General features: G+C 38.7%; 1 pseudogene; it reads right to left on the bottom strand.

Moving 5' to 3' along the window:
- Positions 1 to 14,241: 14,241 nt before the first annotated feature.
- Positions 14,242 to 16,010, bottom strand: LOC134319217 (uncharacterized; annotated as a pseudogene).
- Positions 16,011 to 21,573: the final 5,563 nt, after the last annotated feature.

Below are 21,573 nucleotides of genomic sequence, written 5' to 3'. Positions count from 1 at the left end.
ATAAACTTGTACGCTGACGCCCCCTTGTGGAGTTTTTGTGTTACATTTTGTATAAACAGAGTGAGATGCTTTATTTGTTTATTATGATTTTAACGTCATGTTTTACACTTTGGTTACATTCATGACAGGAACGGTAGTTACTCATTACACAAGATTCATCAGTTCACAAGGTTATATCGAACACAGTCATGAAAAATTTTGTATCTCCAATTCACCTCACTTGCATGTCTTTGGACTGTGGGAGGAAACCGGAGCACCCGGAGGAAACCCACACAGACACGGAGAGAACATGCAAACTCCACACAGAAACAGATGCTTTGTTTGTGTTGCCTGGGTCACATAAAAAAATCATGGACAAAATGTGGGTCGCTTGAAAAACAGTTTGAAAAACCCTGATTTAGTGGCATCACCAGTTCTCAGTTTTAGATCAGCAGCATCTTTAGGAGTCAAAGGTTAAAGTGTTCAGCATGTATTTGTGTAAAACAGCTTTGTAGTTCCAGTGCAAAACTTAGGACACAAATGTTGGCTACATGTTTTGGCTGATTGACGACACATTTGGGGAAAAACTGTGTACTGTACCTTTGACATCTGAACAGGAGCAACAAGCTATGAAATGATGATGATTGTGCTGATGCTGTTATTTTAAGATTTCAATGACTGTTTGTATAAGACTATATAATGAGAGATCCTTTATTTGCCAGCAGCAGTAAATTGCTACACCAGTTTGTATTTTAAACTTTGCTTCAGTTTAAGGTTCAAAGTGTGGAAAAAAAAACTAGTCTGTTTGTTATATTTAATAGAGTTATAATCCAAATACATTTAGATCTGATGTAATCAGTGGCTGTTATAACAGAGATGTGTTGAAATATGAATGGAAACGTGTAACACTCAACTTGTATTTCAGGGGGATCCACCTTTAATAAAAAGAGATGATTGCTTTGAACCAGTAACAATAATCAGTTTATCATTTTCTTACCATTTAGATCTAGTTTAGACCTGAGCTAGATTAATATTTATAAACCAAAGGAAATACTGCCAGAACTGCCGGAGTTCCAACAGGGTTGATCTTTAATGCTTTAGTATTAGCTGTATAGTGCACTATGTAGGGAGAGAAAGCCATTGTGTTGTACATTATGTAGTGTACAAATGTTAAAAGTAAGCAGTCGAGACTCCGCCTAATTGACAGTTGCAGTCATAGAAATGACAAAAATGTGCATCTTTAAAAAAAAAAAAAAATTCCCACTTTTTTCCCCAATTTTCTCCCCTAATCCAGTCGTGTCCAATTACCCTGATTGTGTCCTCTATACTGATTCGACCCTCCACCACTGACTGAGGATGCCTCTCAACTGATGTACACCCCCTCCTGCACGTTCAGTCAGTACAGACTGCATTTTTCACCTGCACAAGTCGAGTTCATACAAACGGGCACTGTGTACGGAGGGCCACACCCTCATCAGCATTATTCCTCAGCCCTGTGCAGGCGCCATCAGTCAGCCAGCAGGGGCCGCAGTTGCATCAGTTGTGAGGACCTATGATCCGACTTTTTACCCCTAACCCTGAACAACAGCTAATCGTTGTTCATGCTGCCACCCAGCCCAGTCGGAAGGCAGAGCCGAGATTCGATACGATGTATTCGAAACCCCAACTCTAGTGCGCTAGCGTATTAAAACGTCAGTGTTTAAAGACTCCACCCACTTAGTCTGGTCTTTTCCCACTCAGCAGACTCGGTGGCCAATTGTGCCCGCTAGATGGCGCCCCGGTAGATGTCGACCCAGTGTTGCCAGATTGGGCGATTTTCCACCAAAATGGGCCGCTTTTATTGGAAATTGGAAACACACGCTTTGGCGGGTGGACAAAATTTGGGATGGTTCGTAATTATTTTTTGCGGATTAAAATATAAATAAACAACTATTGCTTTCTAAAGCAGCTGGAATATAAATAGGACTACCTTCTCCCACCACATCCAACACATCCAAACCCAAGTTTTTCTTTCCAGTCCAAAAGACACCGTTGCCAAGCCCATCAAAACAGTGATTCATATATTCATAGGCTAGCTTCTGGGCTAATGGTTTTTACATAGTTCTTCATAATAACTGTGCATAGTTCTCCTGTTGAAAATTGGAATAACAAGTGATGCTGAGTTGAATATGAAGGTAAGGGCAGCTGTAGCCTGATGTTTAAGGTATTGGACCAGTAATTAGAAGGTTGCCGGTTCAAGCCTTACCACTACCAGGTTGTCACTGTTGGGCCCTTGAGCAAGGTCCTTAATCCTCAATTGCTCGGACTGTATACTGTAACTGTAATATAAGTCGCTTTGAAAAAAAAAAGGCGTCTGCTAAATGCCGAAAATGTAAATGTAATGTAAATGTAAGCAAGTTGTACGAGAGGTTAAACTTCTTTCATTGCTTGCAAGTTTATTCTTGTTTACTTGCAAATGGTGTGTCCTATCATAAATAACATATTTTAAAAACTTGATGGGCTACTTCAAAGACCTGCAGGCAAAAATAATTTGTCCTTCATAATTTATGATTACTGATCTGTACATTTTAAGATATTAATTTGTAGGTCATGGTGGTTTAACTGGTTTATTATTTTTGAAATACTAAACATCATTTGCTTATCCTGTGTTGTTTTGGGCAACCCTATGGCGACCGTAGTAGAGCTAGATTGAAACCGGGCCGGGTGTTCCAAATCTGAGGACTGGTGTGCTAGTGGAATATCCCGCCTTGTAGAATATTTTAACAGGATGTCCAAATACATTCAACAACATAGTTAACCTGTCACCATACATGCAGTCATTTGGAAAAAGAAGTAAAGGGCCATGGCGGTAAAAATTCAAACTGCAGTGACCTGCACAGAAGCCTGACCTCAAACCCAGTAACATGACGTTGTTTTATTAACAGGTAATAAAAGCTTTCATCACCTGACCCAGTGTGTATGTGTAAGAAAGTGAGATACGGCTGTTTTTTTCCTTTACATGATTTTGGCTTTACAGTTCAAACATGACTATTGTTATTGGAATGTAATTCTTGAGGTATGACATTAAACAAAATTCACTTAATCCAGCAGAGGGAGACATTTCATCATAACAATAATAACAAGCACATTCCTTAGTTTTCTGGAAAGGCCTCTTTCTGGAGTTTAAAGTGTGTGTAGGAAGTTCTGGTTGCTCTGTGGCTACATGTAAAAGGCTGAGAAAGGAGAGGTACTGTAGAACAGAATTACAGAAGAACATTATGAATTAAAATCCAAAGAAGAATGGAGGATGAGATGCAGAATGAGGATATGCTATATAGAAAGAATATACTGTACAAAGAATAAAAATAGAAATAAACAAAGGCAAAAAAGGAACATAGCAGTCGCAGTAAGGTGCAGAAAACTATGCAATTTTGTGCATAAAGCAGCAGTTATTGTATAAGGTGCAAATTATGCAATCAATTGTGCAAGTATCATCAGTCATTTTAAGGTGCAACTGTGCAGTATGAAAAGGTTTAAGGTTCATGAAGTGAGATGTGTATGTGAATGTCCGTGTTTGTTCACAAGCCTGACTGCCTGTGGGTAGAAGCTGTTGGTCAGACTTGATTTTCTGCTCTTTACACTTCTGTAGCGTTTGCCTGATGGCAGAAGAGTGAAGAGGTTGTTTTGGGGGTGTGTGCTGTCCTTAGTTGTTGTGGGCTCTTCTGACAACCCTGGTTTGGTTAAAATCGTAGATCCGGCCTAATTCTGCTGCTCTCTCTAAAGGATGTGTGGTCATCATGGTAAATCCACTTTTCCAAATCCTGGAGAGGAGTCCCAGCAGTGCTCAGGCTCCCTGTCCGTAGAAGCTCATTCGAATCTTTCCATGGACCAGATCTTATTACTGTAAATTATGTTATCTGACCCCTGATGTTAGAAGAAGTATATTACTGAATAAACATACAAGTGAGGAGAAGACAGAGAACAGCTGGGATGATGCTGGTCCCAGAAAAGAGGACAGGTCTATTGATTAGAGCATGAGAGGTTGTGCAGTGGGGTGAGTCAACAAAAAAGTGAAAGAGCACTATCAGAAAAATATAGTCTGAAGATACAGAAGTAATTTGAACATGAGCCCTGTTACATCAATAACTTATAAATATTTTGTTTACTGTTCAAATTGACTGTAAATTATACAACCCCTGGCAAAAATTATGGAATCACCACTCTTGGAAGATGTTCTTTCAATTGTTTAATTTTGTAGAAAAAAAATAAATCACAGACATGCCACAAAACTATCATTTCTCAAACTCAACCCTCTGGCATTAAGAAACAATAAAAAAAGAAACAAATATAATAGTTGTGGTCAGTCACAATTGCTTTTTTTTAGATCAAGTAGAGGAAAAAAATATGGAATCACTCAAATCTGAGGAAAAAATTATGGAATCATTAGAAAACACTGCACCATTATTACTTTGTTGCACCACCTCTGGCTTTTATAATGGTTTAAACTCTCTGAGGCATGGAGTTAACTAATGACAAACAGTATTCTTCATCAATCTGCCTTCAACTGTCACTTGCTGTTGCCAGATCAGTTTTGCAGGTTGGAACCTTGTCATTGACCATTTTCTTCAATTTTCACCAGAGATTTTCAAATGGATTGAGATCCGGACTATTTGCAGGCCATGCCATTGACATTATATGTTTTCTTGAAGGAAAGTTTTCACGTCCTTTGCCCTATGGCAAGATGCATTATCATCTTGAAAAATGAAGTCATCATCACCAAACATCCTTTCAACTGATGGAATAAGAAAAGCGTCCAAAATTTCAATGTGGACTTTGTCATTTATTGAAGACCATCTCCCCTGTGCCTTTACCCGACATGCAGGCCCATATCATCAACAACTGTGGAAATTAACATGTTTTCTTTAGGCAGTTATCTTCATAAATTTCATTGGACAGACACCAAACAAAAGTTCCAGCATCATCACCTTGCCCAATGCAGATTCGCGATTCATCACTGAAGATCACTTTTATCCAGTCACCCACAGTCCACGATTGCTTTTCTTTAGCCTACTTTAACCTTGTTCTTTTCTTTTTAGGTGTTAATGGTGGCTTTTGTTTGGCTTTTCTGTATGTAAATCCCATTTCTTTTAGGTGATTTCTTACAGTTCAGTCACAGACATTGACTCCACTTTCCGGCCACTTGTTTCTCATTTGTTTTGTTGTGCATTTTCTGTTTTCAAGACATATTGCTTTAAGTTTTCTATCTTGATGCTTTGATGTCTTACTTGGTCTACCAGTATGCTTCCCTTTTACAACCTTCCCATTTTGTTTGTACTTGGTCCAGATTTTAAACACAGCTTACTGGGAACAACCAACATCTTTTGCGACATTCCACAATGATTTATCTTCTTGAAGGAGTTTTATAATCCTCTCATTTGTTTCAACTGACATATCTTGTGTTGGAACCATGATTCATGACAATCTGCTTTGTGCAACAGCTCTCCGAGGTGTAAGCACTCTTTTTAAACTGAAGAATAATTAGCAAATCTAATCTGCTGCAGATGTTTTGTTTTTAAACTGCAAATTACAGAGTGATTCCATAATTTTTTCCTCAGATTTGAGTGATTCCATATTTTTTTCCTCTACTTGATCTAAAAAAAGCAATTGTGACTGACCACAACTATTATATTTGTTTCTTTTTTTTATTGTTTCTTAATGCCATAAGGTTGACATTTTGAAAAATGATAGTTTTGTGGCATGTCTGTGATTTATTTTTTTTCTACAAAATTAAACAATTGACAGAACATCTTCCAAGAGTGGTGATTCCATAATTTTTGCCAGGGGTTGTATAATAGATCGCCTAGTACTAACTCAGACGTGTAGGGTGATGTTAGCTTTTACCTCATCATCTCCAAACAGAATCAACTGCCGGCTTAGAATGAAACCCAATAATATTAGTAGCAGATTATGATCAGGGGAAACAAAAGCACAAACGCCTGTGATCTTCGATCCCTCAGATGGCACTGCATCAAGAACCGCCACTCAACAATAGCTGATAAAACCAAATGGGTGAGGGATTACTTTGGCAAACCTTTATCAAGCACTACAATACAGAGTTACATGCACAAACGTCACTTAAAACTTTACTGTGCAAAAAAGAAGCCTTGTGTTAACCATGTCCAAAAGGGGAGTCGACTTCTCTGGGCTCGGAGGCATCGACCAACACACAAGGGAAACATGTATTGTGGTCAGATAAATCATAATTTCAGGCCTTTCTTGGAAAACATGGACTCCGTTTGCTCCGAACCGAACACAAAAAGGACCATCCGGACTGTAATCAGCAACAAGTCCAAAAGCCAGGGTCTGTCATGGTATGGGGCTGTGTAGGTGCCCTTGGGCAAAGGTCATTTACACTTCTGTGATGGCAGCATTAATGCAGAAAAGTAAATTGAGATCTTAGAGCAACATATGCTGCCTTCAAGACGTCATCTTCTCCAGGGACGTCCATGCATTTTTTAACAAGACAATGTAAAACCACATGCTGCACACATTACAAAGACATGGCTGTGGAAGAAGAGGGTACGGGTACTGGACTGGCCTGCCTGCAGTCCTGACCTGTCCCCAATAGAGAATGTGTGGAGAATTTTAAAATGGAAAATGTAACAATGACGACCCCGTACTGTTGCACATCTTAAGACGTGTTTGCAGGAAAAATTAGACAAAATAAAAGCTGAAACACTAAATCACTTGGTCTCCTCGGTGCCAAAACCTCTTTTAAGTGTGATGAAAAGGAATAGTAACATTACATTAAGTGATAAATGCGTTACTGTACCAACTTTTTTTGGAATGTGTTGCAGGTCTGAAATGCAGGAATGGATGTTTATTAATAAATGAAATTTATGAAAGTTGACCAGATAAAACATGAAATATCTCAGGATCATCAAGTCTGCAATCAAATAAAAGTCGAAGCAAATGTAAGAAACTCTGTGGGTTTTTTGATTATTTGCATTTTCCATGCTGTCCCAACTTTTTATGATTTGGGATTGTATATAACCCGGGGTGTGACTTAGACAGTTAAACACCCCTGCAATAGATGGCACCTTGCATTTTGCATGCATTTCTGCCTTGCATCCAGTGTTCTGAATAAACTCCTGACCTGCCACGAGCCTGAGAATCAAACTAGAAAGCTCAAACTCTCAGCATAAGAGCCTCAGGAGGACTAGAAGATTTCCCCCAAAATTGTTCTGCTATTAAACAAACATGATCTGCAAATTCAGTAAGTTCATGTACAACTTCATAAAAACTTTAATAATAATATTTACTGTATTAACTATGCCTCCAGTTTTAACCATGTTTTTATTCCTTAGTTTTTAAACTTTCATTCCACATTCCATTTGGCTCTAATACATTATGAACTGGCAACTGTGAGAACAATGTAGCAGCTATGTGAGGTTTTCTGATAATAAAGTTAAATCACTAGATGTTTATATTTGTGCCATAGCAAGGAGTTCCCTTGAACTAACAATGCAGCAAGTGTTCAGATCCGTGAATTGTTTCAGTTGTGTTGCTCATAATACTACTTAAACACAGGAACAAAACCACTTATCCACCACTGATGGTCTGTAACGCGTTACTTAGTAACGCGTTACTCTAATCTGACCACATTTTTCAGTAACGAGTAATCTAACGCGTTACTATTTCCAATCCAGTAATCAGATTAAAGTTACTTATCCAAATTACTGCGCGTTACTATTTTTGTCATTTTCCTTAGTGAAAAGATATTTTTGCTTTCTTCTTGGCAGGGGCGGAGCCAGGGGGTGGCCAGTGGTTGCCATGGCCACCATAAAGTAATCTCCGGCCACCCCTCTGGCCCCCCGCACCTCAGATGAGTAGTTCTTCACCAAAACAGTGCAGTAATACACTCAACATAAATGTCAACCACCAACACCATTACAGAAGTACAGTAGTACTATTTAGTAGTATTCGTGGTGCGCTACGAGTAAAAGCGCCAGCTGGCTCTGCGCATTCCAGTGTTGCCAGATTGGGCGATAATCCGCCAAATTGGGCAGATTTTGTTGGAAAACAATTTAATAGCAGGTAAATAACACTTCTATTTAAAAGAAAATCTTCCGTTGTAAGAAGCTCCAGCATTGTAGAAGGCTATTAAAAGTAAAGTCAATTTTCAATGCTGATTTAGCGTAATAGTGTTGGTCAGTCTGTATCATATTCTTGAAAGAAAATTAAAATTAGTTTTCCATGCATTCACACTGGCATGTTCTGGGATTCAATTGAGTCTCATCAGTACACACAAGTTGGCAGCCAAATAATAAAGTATTGCAAAGGAATATCTTTGAAATATTCCGCATTATATAACTAATAAAGTAACTTGTAATCTAACTTAGTTACTTTTAAAATCAAGTAATCCATAAAGTAACTAAGTTACTTTTTAAAGGAGTAATCAGTAATCAGATTACTTTTTCAAAGTAACTAAGCCATCACTGTTATCCACCATGATAATGCATCATCAACTGTAATCAGGCTGCAAATATAAGGCTTATCTCATGATTTGTTTTGAGAAACTACTTTGTCCATTCAATTCAGAGTACATGTGTATGGTCATGCCCTTATATTAAAGGCCTGGTTTGTAATTAACATTCTAATTCAGCGCAGATTTTAGGTTGATTTCTGTCCAGGCTACTGGAGTTTCTCCACACCTTTATGGACAGAAACAGCAAATGACCTTCCCCAAATATAATAATTAGGAAGGGTGCCCACATACTTTTGGCAATATCATGTACTAATGGAATGATTGCTTTGTTTGTTTATTAGGATTTTAACATCATGTTTTACACTTTGGTTACATTCATGACAGAAACTGTAGTCTCCAATTCACCTCACTTGCACGTCTTTGGACTGTGGGAGGAAACCGGAGCTCCCAGAGGAAACACACAGACATAGGGACAACATGCAAACTCCACACAGAAAGGACCCGGACCACTTCACCTGGGGATCGAACCCAGGACCTTCTTGCTGTGAGACCGCCAGCCACTGTGTCACCCCAAATAATTGGACTTAATTACTTAGATTAATTATGTATTGCTTGTAGTGACCTGTTTTCTGCCAACAATAAGACCCAAACTACACCTGCAAAAATTTCTTTATTCAGTTTTACCCTTATACATTTAGATTTCTTTCATTGGTCAGCTTTTATCATCCAACAGCTAATTTCCTTTTGCTTCTCTAAAAGCATAGATTTTGGAGCATGACTATAGCAGTGGCGGAACTAGGAGCTCATGGGGCCCAGTGCAAAAAAAAAAAAAAAGTGGGCCCCCTCAACAAATTTCATATATATAACCACCTCCTTGTTTTTACTCTCACTGTCCATTTTATCAGCTCCACTTACCATATAGAAGCACTTTGTAGTTCTACAATTACTGACTGTAGTCAATCTGTTTCTCTACATACTTTTTAGCCTGCTTTCACCCTGTTCTTCAATGGTCAGGACCCCCACAGGACCACCACAGAGCAGGTATTATTTAGGTGGTGGATCATTCTCCGCACTGCAGTGACAATGACATGGTGGTGGTGTGTTAGTGTATGTTGTGCTGGTATGAGTGCATCAGACACAGCAGTGCTGCTGGAGTTTTAAAATACTGTGTCCACTCACTGTCCACTCTATTAGACACTCCTACCGAGTTGGTCCACCTTGTAAATGTAGTCAGAGACGATTGCTCATCTATTGCTGCTGTTCGAGTTGGTCATCTTCTAGACCTTCATCCGTGGTTACAGGCCGCTGCCTATGGAGCGCTTTTGGCTGGATATTTTTGGTTGGTGGACAATTCTCAGTCCAGCAGTGACAGTAAGGTGTTTAAAACCCCATCAGCTTTGCTGTGTCTGATCCACTCATACCAGCATAACACACACTAACACACCACCACCATGTCAGTGTCACTGCAGTGCTGAGAATGATCCACCACCCAAATAATACCTGCTCTGTAGTGGTCCTGTGCACTGTAAGTCTTAACACTTAATTTAATTAGATATAATGAGTGTGCTTAACTCAGTTTTCATCAACTTGTTATTAACACTCATTTTAACTCAGTTATCTGTAATTTTTGGTTGAAAAAGTTTTCTTACTCAATATTCTTAATTTAAATTCAGTTAAAAAAAACAAGTTTCTGTATTCAACCTAATTTGGACATGCGCACTTCGGACATCTATCTGTCACTAAACGGCAGTTGGAACATTTCTGGACAAGCCGCGGGGGAACTGAACGTCGCTTATATAATTGTCGGGATTACCGTGATACTGTTGCACCGTTGTGTTAGTGTCGTCAGCGTCAGGTTTATGTGCTTTCTAGTTGTGAAGAAAGTTAGCGTACAGTTACATCACGGTGAATGGTTATGTTTAGCACCCAGGTACTTTTATTAGAAACGACATATATTGCCCTTATCTGCTGGTCTAAACACTATCAGAATGACTGACTTATGTTTTAATATATGTTTCCATGAATATTTATACATTAATTCCAAATAGTCTGTTTTCTTTCTTTCATAGATTTTCTATTGGTTGCGTGTATATTTATACTAGAGCTATTATCCAATCAGATTTCAGTCATCATGTGTTGCCAGGGTCAAAGAAATCTGCCTTAAGGCTTCAAAATCAGTAGCGCGGGCGCCTCGAGCCTAAAATAAACGGCAATGAAATTGATACAGTAACCAATCAATGGCTATGTCCAGGCGCTAAATTACGTTGGCGTTTTAAGTCCTCTGATTGGATGGTTAATGCCAAGTTCACACTACACGACTTTCTGATTTGCTGGGTCGCTGTACAGTTCACACTACATGACTGATCGGGAATAAGTATGGCGTCACATCAATGTCAAAACTAGAGGGCGCAACTTTGAACATTTCGCGTGTGTAAATATCCCTCTCGCGAGTGCAAATGTGAAACTCGCGAGCACAAAAAGAGGAATTGCGTGCACACTGATCATAAAATCGCTCTTAAACTGTCTTTTTCACTCTCGATTGTTGTTTTTCTGCTCGATTTCATTGTTGTGCTCGCGCGCGAAAGCAAATTACGCTCGGCTGTTCTTTCTGCGCGAGAGAAGATTTTGCGCTCGAGTTTTGAAAGGGGTGGTTTTGACAGTTTGGGGGCGGGGTCAGGGCCGTCTCTATCAGCGAATGCTATTGGCTCTATGCACGCCTTACTTCCGGGTTCTCGTGTACGGGACAGATCAACTTCCGGTATTCAGATGCCGGTTGTCTGAAAGTTGGGTATAAAGCAAAACACCGTTCTGGCCCAGGAGCTAACAGGTGAAACAGCTCCCCTGAGTCGTCACGACCACGGTCGAGACACATAAATCAGAAAAAGGGAACACTAGTAGTAGTAGTAGTAGTTGGGAAATTCCTTTGAAACGGCTCACTTGCGCAGACGCGCAAACTAGCGGTAGCGTCCCCGAAGCTCCAGCCCGGCTCGTATCTTGGATTTGGGCTCGTATCTAGAGCAGAAATTTTGTCTGAGCCTCGGCTCGGATCTCGAAAAGCTCGTATGTGGAGCAGCTCGTATCTAGAGGTACCACTGTACTTATATGTACATCTGACCACATGATATTCTCCCAATCCTCTTCTGGATCTACTCATTTTCCACCATAATTTACAAATAAATTCTTTAAAAATCCTACAATGTGATTTCCTGGATTTTTTTTCTCATTTTGTCTCTCATAGTTGAAGTGTACCTATGATGAAAATTACAGACCTCTCTCATCTTTCTAAGTAGGAGAACTTGCACAATCAGTGGCTGACTAAATACTTTTTGGCCCCACTGTATGTCAGGTAAGATTTAGGGTTGGATGGAATTGTAACAATAATAAAGTAAAAGGACCGTGTGTTGTGAAAACAATAATACACCCACACACAAAATATTTTTGTGACGTTTAATTAAGTTAATGAAGTTTAAATTCATACAATACACACTGGCTTGGTGGTCCCCAAAAATTTTCTGAAAATGTTTGAGCCCAAAAAAAAAAATTTTTAAAACATGTTGTTGACCCCCCCCAATCAAACACAAGTACACATCTTTTACTTTTAACAACAAAAAATCATGTTACTGACCCCCCAATCCGACACAAGTACACATATTTCACTTTCAACAACAAAAAATCATGTTACTGACCCCCAATCCGACACAAGTACACATCTTTCACTTTCAACAACAAAAAATCATGTTACTGACCCCCAATCCGACACAAGTACACATCTTTCACTTTCAACAACAAAAAATCATGTTACTGACCCCCAATCCGACACAAGTACACATCTTTCACTTTCAACAACAAAAAATCATGTTACTGACCCCCCAATCCAACACAAGTACACATATTTTACTTTCAACCAAAAAAAATCATGTTGCTGACCCCAATCAAACACAAGTACACTTTTTTTTTGTACTTTCAACAACAAAAAATCATGTTGCTGACCCCCTACTCCCCCCCAACTGCCCCCTTCACTGCACTTACTGATGATGAAAGGTAAGATATAAAAGATACAATTGAAACGGTCATAGAAAATTAAATTTGATAGTACCCAGTACATAACATAGCAAAATAAATTCTAAATCTTATACACACTGTATACATTAGTGAAACCTACCAAATTAAATTATTCATTATTATTGATTATACTGATGCATCTACCAAATGACATCACAAAACCATCAAAGTAAACGATCATTCACTACTATGGGAGAAAATATATACATCAGCATAACTGAAGCACTTGTGGGTGTCCCTGTTGAGTACAATGCCATAAGTTTGGAAAGTTCAGAAGCATTAACATTTTTCCTGCAATTTTTTTTTTTTGATTGATGGATCATGTACTGACTTATTTTTTTTTTTTTTTTTATGCCAATCACAAAAACTGAAATTGTACAATAGTGATTACATTTGTTCAAGTATCCATAAGTTCTCCAGAGTTCAGCTTTTAACATTCAGATCACTGATTTTTAATTATGAATTTTATTCTAGGCATTATCCAGGTGATGAACAAGTATTAGGAGGTTTTTGACCCACCTCAGGATAATGAATTAAAATTAGTGAATCGTTAGAATAAGGTTTTGATTATGTTGATTATTCACCCTTTGTGCATTGTCTATTTTCAATAGTCTGTAATTTAACACTTTTTATTTACAATATACTGGCCTTTTATACATGGCCTTGTATTGACTATTTTTATAAAGAATTTTACCAAGAAATAATGGTGTAAAAAAATGAGGGAGATATGGAGGAAGCTGTGAGGAGGTAAGTCACTAGATAGCAAAAAGTTATTGAACTAAAGTTCTGGTAAATCTTATTTGAACTTCATTTAATGCAAGTATATAATTTAATAACATCTATAGCATTCTAAGCCAAATTCTTTTAATAACACTACATAGCATGGCACACATTAGATACCTCCAGTTGTTCCAATTAGCCCAAGTTAGGTCATATTATTATTATTACAACCACCACCACCACCACCACCAATTTAGTCATATCCAATTACCTGATTGCATTACGGTTCCTCTCTACTGACCAGGGAGAGCCGTGACACACAGACACATGTAAAAGCAGTAGCCGACATCTTTTTACCTGCACGATGAGAGTTCATATGTGGATCAGACTCACACACAGAGAGCCACGCATTGATCCCATATCCCTCATCTCTGTGCAGGCACCAATCAGCCAGCAAAGGTCATAAGTGCACTAGTTGTGAGGAAACCCATCCGGCACCCTCCCTACAAACAAGCCAATCGTTGTTCGTATAGGCGCCCAGCCTAGTGATGTCATATTATAGTAACCAAGTTGTGTCAATTTGATTCTGTTTGCCCTCCTCTATCTAGAGAAACGTCTGCCTAGCAAACGTATGTGATTATTTGAGCGAGTAAGTTAGAGTAAGTCAAATGTAGGATTGTCAATGGTAGACAAGTTCTTGATATTATCTCTAAACATACATGTCTTCCTCCTCCTCCTTTGTGAATCCACTTTGAGCAGCAGCTTGAATACTTTTCATTTCTTCTGGAGCCGCAGAGGGAAGAATAGCAAGCAGCTCTTGGTCAATCATTTTTAACCTTGAATTGCTCTTCCTTTCAAATTCACCCTTGTTCTTGATAACGAGATGCAAGATGGCCCTCTGAGCTGAATCACAGGAGGCTGCCAGATCCAAACGCTCCTTCTGAAACTCTGGATTGTTTGGGTCCATAACCATAAGTTTTCCCAGACAGCTGACCCGATCCATCACATATTTGTTGGACACCTCGGTGTAGGTGGCTGAAATCATGTGGACGAGACTGGTGATGTTGGTGGCTTGAAAGGCTTGATTATAAAGCAGATCTTTTGAGAAGAGCTTTGCGTTGTAGGAAAGGGCTTGTGTCTTTTCTGATGTCTGTGCAAAATCTTTAAGAGTTCTTGTCAGACTGGTCTTCACGATGCTGGACACCATCTGAAAAAAGTGCACCATTTTCTCCCATTGCTCCTTCACCCTTCCCATGGCATCCATACCTTTGATCAGCATCTCTATGGTGGTCTTAAAGTCTATCTCTTTGACTTCACATTGTCTCATCTGGATTAAGACTTCAGTCAGCTCCTTTTGGTTCTTCTCCATGTTCTCAAGACTCTTATCGTAGATTTCTCTAGTCTGGTTCAGCTGAGCACGGCTCTGCTCCACACGGAACATGGCATTCTGGGTTGCCATTTGTGAAGTACTCGTTCTCCCTGATTTACTTTCTTCCTTGTACATCATTGGTGGTTTGGGTGCCAGAGCAGGAGATTTTGTGACGTTTTTGCTTTTGCTGTCAAATTTGCGAGCTGACTCAGTCAAACCTACGATTTTTTTAATTAATGCTTTTGTTTGGCCGGCATCACATTTCTCATTTGGTGCATATTTTGCAAGTTGTTTGCAGATCTCGATGCCTTTTTCACATATGCTTTGGGCGTGATTATTTGGTTTGCATTTCTGTATCTTGTGCAAATCGGCCTTGATTCGTTTGAGCTGTGTGGCTGCAAAATCTGTAAGTGTAGCTTTGTTTTTTTGATCGTACAAACCTGTCCAGTTAATCTTGTCCTTAATCACAAAATCCTGAATAATTTCAGCACATTTCAGGATTTCTGCAGACTTGCTGTAGATGTTAATTTTATCCACACCATCAATTACATGGTCTTCACCTTTAATGTGGTTCCTTGTATCAGCAATTGTTGTTGCAGCGCTACACATTAAGTTTACTGGCTGTATCACTACAGATGTTAGTCCCTGAACTAAACCTGTAATGCCCTCAGTCACAGATCCAACAAGATCCATAGCCATCATTTCCCATCCAATGGGTATGGATTTCATTGCTTGGCTGTACATCTCCTGAGTGTCCTTCATTTTCTGTTCCATTTCTTTAACTGCCCTTTTAGAGAGTTCAACAGCCTCTTCTGAGGATTGTTTCTTCATTTTGTTCTCCTCCAGTTTCCTCTTGACTGCCACCAACTCTTCTCCATAAAAGTGCTCAGCATTTACACATGCTTCCAGCAATTCTTGGATAATACTGATAACGTCAGTAAAGCGCTTTTCAGTTGCATTAGCCAGCAGAAGACACTCATCTGCAATGGTACGGATGTTCTCCAGCTGGTCAGGGAGATGAGCTTCAACAACCTCGCTGTTACCTTGGAACAGAATATTCACAGCAGTCTTCATGTAATCTGGAACAGTTAATGTGTGGAGTCTAATCTGGTCCATGTTCTTGTGGGCCTCGTTGAATGCCCACCAGCCAGAGTTACACACTTGCATGAGGCATGCACGAAATGAATCTGGGTATTTGATGTACTTGAAGCCATCCTTGGGTGGGTTTTTGTTGATGGAGAAATCGGTTTTGGAAGATATAAAGACTAGCTCTCCCATGATGGCTATGGAGAGTGGTGCAGGAGTCAGATATTCCTCCCAGTTAGCATAAGGTTGCATCACAAGCTTTGTTTGGTTTCTCATCTCCTCCGCTGTGGTAAGGCTTTGGTTTTTCTTTGCAATTTGAGAATCCATTGTCTCAACACTCCTGTTAAAACATATCAACAACGTTGTATTAGTTTAATCCATGAGGCAAAATTTTGAAGGGTGTCAATTTATTTAAACAAAAATAAAGAATATTGTTTCTTGGCAAAAACAACAGTTATTACGACCCACATTGTGGTAAAAGTACCACTGATGCATAATTACTTAATATTTTATGAACTTTTAAAATAGAAAAAATGAAGTAAATCTGTGTCAAATTTTGAACGCTCCAAGTTGTAAAGGCTTAGAAATTTGTAAGACACTTGACTTGTTAGGGCTTGGTATGCACATCAGGAATGCCATTAGAAACCATCAGCTGCTGATAATTTCAGGTGTTCTCTCTTTAAACATTAAACTAACACTCAACAATCTTAAAAGTGCATAAAGAGGACAACTGTCTAAATTGCATTAAAGGTTGTAGTAGTTACTTAGTGGCATGTACTCCTCAATACAGTTGTACAGTTACAGTAATAAAAAATATTATTTAAAAATCATTAAATATAACCATTAATATAACAAAGGTTGTAGTAGTTACCTAGTGGTATGAATGAAACTATAAATACCATTTAAAAAAAACAGTAAATGTAAATTTTAATACATATACTAAAGGCTACAGTATTTACCTGTTGGTATGTACCTCCGATTATAATGACAGGAATGAATCATTTACATTTGCAGCACAGCGACTCTTAATTGTGACAGTATACAGTCTAAGCTATTAAAAGTTAAGGGTAAAAGCTTGAGCGCCCAACAGTGGCAACCTGGTAGTGGTGGGGCTTAAACCAGCAACCTTCTGATTACTAGTCCAGAACCCTAACCACTAGGCTTCAACTGCCCAATCATAAAATTAAAATTATTTTTAAATAATATAATTATGTCTCTATTCATTGAATGTTTGTGATTTGTTAACAGTGTGATTCATTACTGTACTCATACTGTGTAAAAATTTAAAAGGTGGTTATGGTGGTTTACATAATGCAGTTGTAGTAAAGCAGTTCTGTTACATTTGGAGCCTTTGTGTGCTCCAGTGTGCCTATGTGCCACACCCCTCTCTCACCGGGAGCACACTCTGTCTCCTGCCACGCCCCCGTTTCTTGATTGGTTCCTCTGGACTAATTAGCTCCAGCTGCTCCTTATTTAAGAGAGGAACTGTAGAGCAGTCAGTGGGAACTATTTGACTTTTGTTTGGCTCTGTATGTATTCTGTTTCTGGCACCAGGTTTGGTTAGCCTCGTTTGTCATGTTATGCCATGTTAGGTCATGCTTTGCCAAGTTATGCCATGTTTGCCTAGTTTTGCCATGTTTACCTAGTTTGTCATGTTAGACTAGTTTACCCAAAGTTATGTTAGCCTAGTTTGCCTAGTTCGTCCTGTAAGTCTTGTTTACCTTGTTAACCTTGTTTCACCTTGTTGCTTTGTGTGTTCACTTTGTCTAGTTTTGTCTTTTGTTATTAATAAATCTTAGTTTGTTTTTGTTACATCACTGTGTGTTTGTCCGCCCCTTTGTCTCGTCCTTGACCCCGCGTGACGAGTTCATTTAATTAGGAAACTACTTTGCCCAAACCATAGGACTTTTACTTTGTAATACAATTAGTAAGTAGTTCATGTCACCAGGTAATCTTTATTATATTAAAATTAACATTCTTTCTTTTGAACATTTTATTTTATAATGCAGATGTAGTAAGGGGTTCACAACACTAGGCTTAAACTACAGTAGACCTTTGAGTTACAAACGGTTTACCATATGAACATTTTTGGGTTACGAACGATCTGTTTCAACTTAACGTACGAACAAATTTTGGATTACGAATGTACAGTGAGCAAACATTCGGACAGCGGACGATGTTTTTTCTATATTTTTTTAAAAATTCAATATTAAAGTGGCCCCAAATAAGGTGCAGAGCAGTGTTAATTTTGACAGCAAATTTTGATTTAGTTTTAGTCATAGTCTTTTGACTAAAATGTAATGTAGTCATAATTTAGTCATCTGAATTGTTTTAGTTTTAGTCTAGTTTTAGTCGACTAATTATCATAAGAATATAGTCGACTAAATCTACAGTCGATTCAGTCGACTAAAATACATATTTGTTTGTTTATTAGGATTTTAACGTCATGTTTTTACACATTGGTTACATTCATGACAGAAATGGTAGTTATTTATTACACAAGTTTATTCAATTCTCAAGATTATATCGAACACAGTCATGGACAACCTAGTGTCTTCAATTCACTTCACTTGCACGTCTTTGGACTGTGGGAGGAAACCGGAGCACCCGGAGGAAACTCACGCTGACACGGAAAGGAAACTCCACACAGAAAGGACCCAGACCACCCCACCTGGGGTTCGAACCCAGGACATTCTTGCTGTGAGGCGACAGCGCTACCCACTTAGCCACCGTGCCGCCCTAAAATACATATAAAGGGTGTAAAATGTAAACGCTTTTTTATCACTTCCCTTAAATTATTTAAGTCATTATATACACGGCTGGATTACTGACCGGGCCAGTGGGGCCAGCGCCCAGGGGCCCTTGAGGTCAGGGGGCCCCGGGGGGCCCTGGCATAAAACATTTTGCGATGCCTATCAACATTTATGATACAATATATTTTTATTTCCGAGGGCCCTCCATTTTAAGGATCCTCTGACTATTAGGGCCTCTTGGGGGCCCTAGCCATGCTTTTGGGGCCCCTAGCCATGCTTTTGGGCTCTAGCCATGCTTTTGGGGGCCCTAGCCATGCTTTTGGGCCCCTTATGAAAATGGATGAGGCGTTGTGGCACTGCTCTGACTTCGACTTCTGGCTATTTGGGGTCCTAGGGGGACCTAGAGAAGAGCAGGGCATACCATTAGAGGGCCCTTGATCACGAGGGCCCCTGCTATGGGGCCCTTGACTTCCATAGAAGTCGTTTACCATGGCTCCTTGACTTTCTAGGGACCTACAAATCGCCAGGCAAGCTACCATATTTCATAACAGACGTTTTGTTGCAAATATGCGATTCAGGCCCTTACTTAATGTTTCTGAATTTGTATTGTTTCAAAATTATTATGTTCAATTTCTCTTAAGCACAGAGACACAAATTAATTTAGCAATTTTGCAATTATTTTAATTTAAGACAAGCAATTTCAAGCAGTTTGAATGCATACACACACTTAACTGAGCTATTTGATGTTCTTTTCATGCCTGACAATATGTCCAACAGTGAGCTCACTTTAAAGGCTAACTCACTCGCTGCAGCATATCCTTCAGATCTGAACATGAGCCTGGCAGATGAATTGATACAATACAAATCATTCATAACAGAAAAAGAAAAATGTCCTAGTAAAATGCTCAAAACCATGATAAATTTGAATTTACAGTCAACCTTTCCAAATGTCTACATAGCACTTAGACTTTTTTTGACTGTGCCTATCACAAATTGTGAAGGGGAGAGTTCATTCTCCAAACTGGCTCGTATTAAGAATGAACTCAGGATTAGGATGCGCCAAAACCGCCTGAACTCACTGTCACTTCTGGCCATTGAATCAGATTTGGTCAGACAGCTTAATTTTGATGAATTAGTGGATGACTTTGCAAGAAAGAAGAGTATAAAGAAACTTATATAAAATAGATTCTTGTGTTAGGGTTAGTTATTGACAGGTTGTTTAATGTATTAATTTATTTATGTTTTTGGAAGGGGGGGGGGGGGGGGGGGGTGTAGCCCTGGGCAACTCTTTGCCAAGGGGCCCAGACTATTCTTAATCCGTCCTTGATTATATACACTTACACAAAATGAAACATTTTTAACCAGTTATGGAATATTATTAATGTTTGAATGTGCAATACACACAAAACCAGATTTAACTTATTTCAAACAACATCTTTATTTAACTGACCTTTCTTATTAAGCATAACAATAACAAAATATTAATGACCAGTAGGCCTGCTCTGCCTGAAAAATATATGCATTGTTCATAACAAATTGCATATTACATTCTTTATAAAACTGGGTACCGTAAAAGCAGCTGTGACATTATGTTGCCATTATACTGCCAGCGGTGCCAGATGTTTCAGATTTGTTGTGTTTTTACCCGAGATCACCCCACATGGTTTATACATCGTCTTGTTTTTCACGACGTCAAATGAGAAATGTGTCCATATATCGACTCTCCTCTTTCTCCCTGTTGACATCGTGGAGTTAATCTGGTTCCATGAGTAAAGACAGTTCACAGGCTAGTCTGGTCTTCCCGGGTTTAGATCAAACTTGTGCGAGTGTGGTCTTACCGCGGTACAGAGCTATCTCTATCTACGGCTCTGCCGCGGTACTGCAAAAGATTAGTACTGATTGGATAGCTACCCGGCTTGTCCCGCCCCTCCACATACGCTAAAGTAGTTATGATTGGTTCTCTTTCTAACTTGTCCCAACCTTCCACAAAACGAAATCAGTTCTGATTGGATGTCATCCCTGCCAAACATTTTCGTCTCGTTTTTATTCGTTGACGAAAGTGTCGATTCATTTTGTCATAGTTTTTATCTTTTTATGTAGTTTTTATTTAGTTATCGTCTCGTTTTCATCATGAACAAAAGTTTCGTTGAAGAAAACTATGACGAAAATCATTCGTCAACGAAATTAACACTGGTGCAGAGAAAGTGTAGTGGTGTAGTGGTGAGAAAATGGAAAAAATCTATTACTATTCGTTGTTGTATAATTACTCCTGCCAGTAGCTGTCACTGTGTATCAGACAGAGTGGACAGTAAGAGAGAGAGAAGAAGGAATTCGGCTCAGTAAAGTATTCTTTCTTCGTGCAATTACACCTACAAAATACAACACTTGAAATAAAGGAAGAAATAATAGAGAAATATAAGAGTTATTATTGTTTCTGGTAGATACATTTTATATTAAAAAAAAAAGAAGGAAATTGATTATGGTGTATGGTACAGCACACGAACTGTACTGAGATGAGTGTTTATGTACACTACTACTGTGAATTGTTGTGTATTATTGTTTATTACAGGAAAGTATATTCTATAATTTAAGATTTAAGGGAAAATATACTTGTATTTGTAACAAAAAAGACCATTTAAGACATTAGAGAGGTTAGGTAAGGGGGGGTTTGGGAGGTCTGGCACAGATTAATTCTGTTTACATTATTTCTTATGGGGAAAAATAGGTTTAACTAACAAACATTTTGACTAAAGAACAGCCCTTCAGAAATAATGAAATTTGTAAGTCAAGGGTCTACTGTACTGTACAACCTTTACTGCAGTTTAAACACGTGTCACTTATGCACTGTTTAGACACTCCCTTAGTAGTTGCCCGCAGATATCGTTGGATTTTAATAAATGTGTGAACCAGAGAAATATTTGATTACAGGAGAAGCTTTATATTTAATTGTACTTTGTTTTATGTGCTGCAGAGAGATTCATGCAATTTTGTTCATTTGTAGATGTTTATTGAAAGAAAACGAGAACAAATAAGTCAAATATCAGAAGAATATCCAGTATAACAGTTTGTCGCAGAATAGAGAAATCACCAGCGAGTCAATTAAAATCACTAAAGACATGCCACAACATTAATTAATA

This window comes from Trichomycterus rosablanca, chromosome 1 (genome assembly GCF_030014385.1).
Source record: "Trichomycterus rosablanca isolate fTriRos1 chromosome 1, fTriRos1.hap1, whole genome shotgun sequence".
Taxonomy (NCBI): Eukaryota; Metazoa; Chordata; class Actinopteri; order Siluriformes; family Trichomycteridae; genus Trichomycterus; species Trichomycterus rosablanca.
This window is presented reverse-complemented; position numbering and strand designations above follow the sequence as displayed.